The sequence below is a fragment of the Bos indicus genome, chromosome 7, assembly GCF_029378745.1.
Source record: "Bos indicus isolate NIAB-ARS_2022 breed Sahiwal x Tharparkar chromosome 7, NIAB-ARS_B.indTharparkar_mat_pri_1.0, whole genome shotgun sequence".
Lineage (NCBI taxonomy): Eukaryota > Metazoa > Chordata > Mammalia > Artiodactyla > Bovidae > Bos > Bos indicus.
The window spans coordinates 1,414,461-1,422,143 of NC_091766.1; the positions used below are offsets into that span (position 1 = coordinate 1,414,461).

At 52.2% G+C, this 7,683-nt stretch overlaps 1 protein-coding gene across 1 annotated transcript in view; it reads right to left on the reverse strand.

The window, feature by feature from the left end:
* SQSTM1 (sequestosome 1) overlaps positions 1-7,683 on the reverse strand; it is a 72,299-nt gene that overhangs the window by 13,960 nt on the left and 50,656 nt on the right. The gene's annotated exons all lie outside the window — the stretch shown is intronic.

A 7,683-nucleotide genomic window follows, 5' to 3' on the forward strand; every position in this document is an offset into this window, starting at 1 on the left:
ATTCTTACCTGGGAAATCCCATGGACAGAGGAGCCTGGTGGAGTCCATGCAGTGGCAGAGTCAGACATGACTTAGCAACTAAACAATGATAGTCTCTTTGTATTTTGTTGCTTGAGAAGTGTGTCCAGGCACAAACATTGCACTGCTGCAGCAAAAGTTCCCAGGTCCCACCCAACCTGTCCCAATCCCATCCCTTGACAATAGTTTTCTTGTTTCCTTTATTTTCTTTGCCAAGTGGAGCCAAGCTTAGACGTGTGTGGTGGGGCAGCCAGAAACAAACCCAATGCAAGAGTCGGACTGAGCTGCTCTGGGCCACCATTTATATGGAACATTACAGGAAATCAAGCTTTTCCCCATCCCAACATTAGGCCCAAGGTTTGAGTTTGTTTCTCCACGTGAAAACAGTGTGATGAGTAGGCTGCCTCCAGGCCACAGGGCCCTGGGTCCTGTCTGCTATTCTCTTCCTCTCCCTAACAGGGAAGGGACACACCCTCTCCCAACCAAATACTCAACCTGGTGACTTTTTCCTTGCTCCTCCCCTTTCCTAGGCTGCTTTCCCCACTGCCTCCCCACTGTAACCTCTCACCCTAAATGTCACCTCAGTGGGGCCTTCCCTGACCACACCCTCGGAAAAATCCCCAGGCATTGGGTATCACCCCTTTTTAGCCCTAAAAGCACACAGCTCAGCCCACAGGGAATCATGGGGGCAGGAGGGAAGCTTCTTAAAGAACAGGAGCTAAAAAAGTCAGTGGCCCTGGGGAAAAGGAGATGAAGGTACGGAGGAGACCTGATTGGAGAGTTAGGTGATGCCAAGCTGTGGGCCTCGGGGGGCCCCGGGGCCCTCCTGCCTGGCTGTTGCCTCCCTTCTGGCTGGGCTGCTCGCACTAGACGGGAGCTGGGGGCCGTCAGGCCCTGTGGGGGTCGTGGGGGCGGCGCGCGCGGAGTGGGGCATTGCGCAGAGGGCAGTGGCGACGGCGCTCACCTACGCGGAACCCGGGAAGGGAGGCCTAGGGGCGGCGCCAGGGGCCTTTCCCGCTGAGACCCAGGCCCAGCGCGCCTGCCGGGGAGGAACAGGCGGCCCGAAAGGGGTGCGGCCGGAGCTCGGGCTGCGGAGTCACTAGAGGGGGACAGCGGGCCCCTGGGGGGAGGCTGGAGCCGACCCCAAGCGCCGTCCGCCGGCCAAACCCTTCTCCAGTCCGTGTCCTTGGACTGCCGGTGCCGGGCGGTGTCACTGCCGTACTGAAAAGCCGGCAGGGGCTTCGGTTTTTCCGCAGTGACAGGGAGCGAACACCTCGCTCTAGGCGGCAGACCAGTGGTGTAGTCGGTCGCAGGTGCCCTAAACCGCTGGACAAAGCGACGTGGACCCTGCCCCTGGCCGGAGGGTGGGCGGGGCGCTCGGAGGAGGGTCGCGATTGGGATCCGAGAGCCCGGCCCCTCGCGGGCCTTTTCAGCCCGCACTGGAGACCTACCCCCGGGCGCCCCTCCAAAGGAAAGGTCCAGCTTGACTGCGGAAGGCTGGGAGAATCAAGGCAGGAGCCATGAGGTGTGGGGGCGCGGAACTTGAGGAAATGGTGGGGCGACCCTTGACGGGATCTGCTGTCGCAGGCGGAGACCCACGGTGGTGCCTGGGCCTTCCGGGCTGGGGGACGGCCGCTCAAGGCAGAGGGGTGCCGGGGGTCCCAGCTGGACTGCGGGCAGCAGCCTCCCAGGAGCGCCTCTCCGGCCGAGCCGCGAGAGGGGCGGGAGCGGGGAGAGGCGCTTTCCTGACGGGTTCGGAGGTTAGGATCACGTGGAACGGACGGCCGCTGCTTGTCAGGGTCCGGTCAGTGTCCCTCCTCTCCCCGGCTCCTTTCGAAAACCTTCTGGAAAAGTTATGTGGCGTTCTCTTGTGCTCTGAAGTCCCGCCCTCCTGCCAGGCTCCCCACCAGCCGCTGCCTCTTGGTAACAGCTAGCTCCCCCAAGGCCTTGGGCGCCCTCTGCTCCTGGCGCAGGGCACCCCTTTTGCTCAGCCTGGGTCCCAGCGCCTGAACTTTGGGGGAGCTCGGGTAGTATTTGCGGGGTCGAATGTTGGACGTAGCGCGTGCCTTTTATCGTGTAACCCTAACTCTCGAGCTGGGATGGCGCTGCTCCTCCTCCGAGCTTCGGTAAAACGGTGTCTCGGACGCCCCCTTCCGGTGAGGGCCGCCTCGCGCAGCAACCGCCAGACCAGCCCTTGAAAAGGTGCCGCGAGCCGAGGTGGGCAGCCGCAGTGCCGGGGGGTCTGGGTGTTCCAGCCGCTCTGTCGCGGGGGGAAAGGGTGTGCCTGGGCTTCACGCAAGCGACTGGACAAGAGAAGGGCGTGCGGTGGCTTTGGCAGGCCCTGATGCTGGGTGCTCAGTATCCTGCTCTGCCTGGCGCCCGGGAGCTATTGTGTGGCAGGCCCTGAGCTAAGGAGAGAGAAGAGGACAGGAGAGGCACGAAGCCTGAGCGCCCTGGAGGTCACGCCAAAGTTGGCAGGATGGCAGCCACTGCGCCCTGGCTAAAATTGTGTCAGGTGGGGAGAAATCACAGCGCATGGGTCACAGCTTCAGAGAAGGGCGCCACCCTCTCCACCACCACCACCTCCCCGCCCCACGCAGTTCTGGGGAAGGAGCTGAGGTTTCCTTAGAAGAGAATTCTGAAGAGAAAAAGGGGCTAAAGCCCCTCTCCACCCCCGGATTTTGCACTCCCCAGTCCCTGTGTTAACACCAGGGCTCGTGGACTCTTTAATCAATAGAAATTGGTAAAAGGCCAGCCAAGAAGGCCGTCGGAACTGGTTTCTTATGTCAGGTAACTAGAATAGCAGGAAAAAGAAAAAAAGAGTCCAAAATGGTGGAACCAGACAGAGGGAAAAGGGAAAGAAAAAAAAAGGCCCATGAAAGGGGCAGTCCAGGACCTGAGTGAGAACCTCTGGTCTTGGGCATAAGCAATCAGGCAAATACGGGTACCACCCCATATTTGCATAGCGTGTAACGAATCAGGTTCCAGGGGAAGGAGACAGAAACTATAAAAAAGCAAAACGAGCGCAATAGGGGCAGCTTATGCGTGACTTCAGGTTTTCTTTTTGGTTCAGTGTTGAAGAATCTACCTGCCAAGCAGGAGCCACAGGTTTAATCCCTGGGTCAGGAAGATCCGCTAGAGAAGGAAATGGCAACCCACTCCCGTATTCTTGCCTTAAATCCCATGGACAGGGGAACCTGGTAGGCTACAGTCCTTGGGGTCACAAAGAGTTGGGCACGACTCAATGACTAAATGACATTGGGTTGGCCTGCACTTGCTCCATGGGAGTCTGCTGCCTGCTCCCAGCTTGAGCTGTAACTAGTTTGTCCTTACAAATACTGCCAGCTTAATAAAATGCTGTTTCAGCTACACTTGGTCCACCATTCCGAATCTCTGATAGAAGGAGACAAGAGCCAAAGGAGAGTACACCCACCCGACACTTAACATGGGATGAGGGTAGGAGAGGGTTGGTGGCTCCACCCTGGAAGGGTGGCTTAGCTGTCTGCCTACTCTGCTGCTCTCATGTGCAGGGATCATGTGATACCCAACTTTTGCTCCAGGCACCTCAGAAGCAACAGCTGGGTTTTGGCTTTTTTGTCTCCTGTTGCTCATAATTTGCCCCAATTGTGCATGCATGCAGTTACTTCCAGTCCCTTATCATTTCTTTGTAGTCTGTTGCTGAAGGAGATGTTGTAAAGGGTCCCAGGTCTCAGCCTATTTCACCCTCACCTGTTCAATTTCTGTCCTTTTTCTGGATGGAAATTTTCCTTTGAAGATTCATTTCTCCCCTATCATTGTGGATAGGGTGGAATATACATATTACCCAAGCTTAGCCAGATAGCGTCTGTAGCCCCCTGGGTCAGAGGTGGGCATGGAAATGCACACTGGCGTTCCCTGAAAGCAGGAGCCTGCCTGAAAGCTTCTGGGTCCCCGCAGGCCTAATGCTGGCTCAGGAAATGGCTTATACCAGTTGACGCTGGTCTTTTTTCTTCTCTTTTTGTCTGTGCTGGGACGTCCTTGCTTTGCGCGAGCTTTCTCTAGTGCAGTGCTCAGGCGTCTCCTTGCGGTGGCGTCTCCTGTCTCAGAGCACAGGCTCTCGGCAGGCAAACCAGTTGTTGCAGTGGTTGCAGCACATAGGTGCAGCAGTTGTGGCTCACAGGCTCTAGAGCACGGGCTCAGTAGTTGTGTGTGGGCTCAGTCACGCCTCGGCATTTAGCATCTTCCTGGGGAGCAAACCCGTGTCCCCTGCATCAGCAGGCAGATTCTTGCCCATGGTACCACCAGGTAAGTCCTGACTTTGGTCTCGGTCAGTGTATCCAAAAGTACAGAACCACCAACTCCCACTCCGTGCCTGTCGCAGGGCTCCCAGTGGCCGTGACGGTCCCCGCAGCGCAGACCAGAGGCGTGGAGGGTCGGCTGTGGCCGTGATGGCGTGGCCACGTCCTGCTGACTGTGCTCCCGGAAAATAAAAGTAACAACACCCTCATAGTGCTCCTCTTATGCCAAGAAGCATTCTGAAGTTTGTTTTTTTTTTTTGCCAGTTCTTTGCTTTCATGCTTTACTGAAAGTAAAATGAATCGAAGACTGGTTTTGGTAAGCAGATTATGTCTCTAAAAGAATTACTTTCCGTTCAGAGTAGAATGTTGGCCCGTCCACTGTGATACAAATCCTGTTTGGACCAGTGCATTCAATATAAAACTCAGGCAAGGAAACAGAACTTTATTCTCTCCGTGACTATAAATCTCATATGAAAACATGATTTACTGATACTGCTACTAAACTTTTTCAGTCTTTACTTGCCCCTTCTCTCCCACCACCCCCCTTAAATATAAAATTTGCAACATTTCCTTCAAGTCTAACGGCCTTCAGTACAATCTGCTTTATTTGACATCAGAATCATTTGGGGTCACTTTTGAATGGTTTTCTGCTTTTTGGAAGAGTCATGTAATGGTTTAATTCTTAAATCCACCTTTTCTTTAATGTCCTAACATGTCAAACTCCTCTTCTCTTCTGGCCATTTCTTAGTAGTCAGCAAATGTTCAAAAATTTAATGTCCAAATACACCAATACCTTTAGACCCTTCTTCTGGCATACACACTTGCATGACATCATCCCTTGCAACATAATCTGCAATTGGTCATCAGCCTTTCACAAAATGACAGCTGAATATTTTATATAGATTAACTCACCTGCTCCCTTGAGGTCAGACCTTGTGATTAGCTCTGGTCAAGAATCTGAGACAGAAGAACCATGTACCTTACAGGCCAGAGCATTTCTTTATTTGCCAAAGCCAGAGTTTCTAAAACGCATTCCCTTTTCCAGAAAGCCTGCAGTGTTCAGGTGGTTATTCTTGGAGCCTCAGCAGGAACTACCACAAGCAGGTCAGCCCATCAGGCTTTGAAAAATGTACCATTATTAAATCATAGAGTCTTGCAGTTATTGAGCAACATAGTGCACAGAAAGCATAAAGTAACTTGCCCAAGGTAAGACAGTTTGAGCCACGGTAGTAGAGCCAAGATTATGAACCCAGGCAGGCTGTCTCTCTAGGTTACGTTCTTGACCTCAATGATTAAAAATCTTCTAAAGAATGTCCTGAACCCATTTTACTTTTCATTGCCAGGACAGTCCCTCTCCTAGCTGCATATGTCAGGGCAGAAAACCTTTTGCTCTACCATCTTAGATTCAGTACTTGGGGCCTGAATTAAACCAACAAGAGACAGATTAGCAAGAAAATGTTTTTATTCATGTACTAGACAGAATTTGAGGCTTATATACCAATTTAGTGGGGGAGCAAAGGAGAGACGGGGAGAAAGGTACTTACATGGAAAACACGTGACTTTTAAGAAAGATAAATGGATCTGATCTCAGAGGGAGAGCAGTGAACAGTCCTAAAGAGAGATCTTAAGTTTCCTGTCCAGGAATTAAACTTAAGTAGCCTGGATATTCATTGGAAGGACTAATGCTGAAGCTGAAGCTCCAATACTTTGGCCACCTGATGTAAAGAGCTGACTCATTGGAAAAGACCCTGATGCTGGGAAAGATTGAGGACAGGAGGAGAAGGGGACGACAGAGGATGAGATGGTTGGATGGCATCACTGACTCAATGGACATGGGTTGGGGTAAACTCCGGGAGTTGGTGATGGACAGGGAGGCCTGGCGTGCTGCAGTCCATGGGATCACAAAGAGTCAGACACGACTGAGCAACTGAACAACGACAACAAAGCCTGGATGAAAACTAGGAATCTTAGTCACTGGACCACCAGGGGACAGAGGCTAGAAGGAAAGTTCCCTGGCTCTTCCCTCTCATCTGAAAGCAAGGTTTCAAGGAGGCAAAAACTGTAAAAACAGATACAAAGTTTATTAGAGACACAGCACAATGTAGGAGACAGCACACAGATAGACAGTTTAGTTACAAGAAGCAGGGCAGAAATACGCACCCAGAGAGACAGGATGTGGGTGTCCTCTCTAAGGGCCACAGTGTCAGCAGCTGGGCCGAGATAATGTATCCGGTGAAGGGGGTGGATGTCCTAAATGAGGAGCGCAGCAAAAAGGTGCTTCACTTAAACATAGGACAGTCCTTCCAGGCCTCTGTTTACCTTTGACCTTTATCCTTTCTTTCTTCACACCTGACTGCCCTAAGACCTTCCCCCAAATATGTGCGCACTTTTTTCTAAGATGGATCCCACCACAGAGGCCGATGGGTGCATGCCTGTCCACACTTACTATGGAGTGAGGCCCCCTCCCTCTTTGACCCTCAAGAAGCCTTCCTGTGTGTGTGCGGACAGGGAAGTCTTCCTTGACCTCATGGCACCCCACTCCAGTACTCTTGCTTGGAAAATCCCATGGACAGCAGAGCCTGGTGGGTTGCAGTCCATGGCGTCGCTAAGAGTCGGACACGACTGAGCGACTTCACTTTCACTTTTCACTTTCATACATTGGAGAAGGAAATGGCAACCCACTCCAGTATTCTTGCCTGGAGAATCCCAGGGACGGGGGAGCCTGATGGGCTGTGTCTATGGGGTCGCACAGAGCCGGACCCGACTGAAGTGACTTTACCTTTTTACTTTAGCAGAGCTCAGCTTTTGCCACTAGCTTTGTCCTTGGAGTGTCTGGGTGAGAACAAAGTGTCAGTTTTACTCCACTTGACAAACATCACCTGTCTGGCCCAGGGGCCCATCTGTCTTGGGTCCTTAGGAGACTCTTTGGAAGTTTTGTGACAATCTGTCTTTGGGTTATCAGGTGAAAAGAGTCAACCTGTTACTGAAGAGCAAGTTTGTGAGCCTGATGCAGTGAGGCCACACAAGCCAAAACATCGGAGTTTGCAGCCAGGAAAGGTTTATTGCAGCGTCACGTGAGGATAAAGGGCGGCTCATGCCCCTCAAACCTGGGACTCCCCAAAGGGTTGCAGCAAAGCATTTTTAAAGGCAAGATGAGGGAGGGGCATGGTTGGTTGTTGCAAACTTCTTGGTCCACATAAGCCAGATCACAGTGTTCCTGTAAAGCTCCAACAAGACAAATGTTACTCTGTTTGCGACTTTTTATATGAATGGAAAAGTGTTATATCCTTAAAGGTCAGAGCCTTGATAATGGGCTAGCCTGTATACAGGCTGTATTCAGGCTATCTGCAATATTTTAAACTCAAATAGAATACAAAGGTATTATTAA